This window comes from Asparagus officinalis, chromosome 9 (assembly GCF_001876935.1).
Source record: "Asparagus officinalis chromosome 9, Aspof.V1, whole genome shotgun sequence".
In the NCBI taxonomy this organism is placed as follows: Eukaryota; Viridiplantae; Streptophyta; class Magnoliopsida; order Asparagales; family Asparagaceae; genus Asparagus; species Asparagus officinalis.
This window is the reverse complement of record NC_033802.1, coordinates 804,591-805,038: the sequence shown is the minus strand read 5'-3', so window position 1 is coordinate 805,038 and position 448 is coordinate 804,591.

Below are 448 nucleotides of genomic sequence, written 5' to 3'. Positions count from 1 at the left end.
GGGATATATTTTCAAACGTACATCATCACCAATACAAAATTTCATCTGAAGCTTCCTACTGTCCGCGTATGATTTTTGCACAGTTGAAATTGGAATTGGTATTGGAGGGGTATCCGGTTCCACAACTAAGAGATCGGCCGTCACGGTTTTCAACGCGTCAAGATTGATTTTGACGATGAGCATAGTTGGCGGTGGCGAGGGAAGGAGAAGATGTGGTGCCTTTCATCTTGACTTGTCATTCATCATCTTCATGTTTGTCATATATTCTGATATTCAGACTTCTACGGACTCTTTTGATGCTTAATATAATTTTTTTTTTCATAATTCCGTATAACCATCATCCCATCTTAAGACTTATTAAAAGAGTGGTGTTAGGGGCACACCCCCTACCACACCACCAACCACACCCCCCTCTCCCATTGCTACAGTAAACCAGGTTCCACATGAG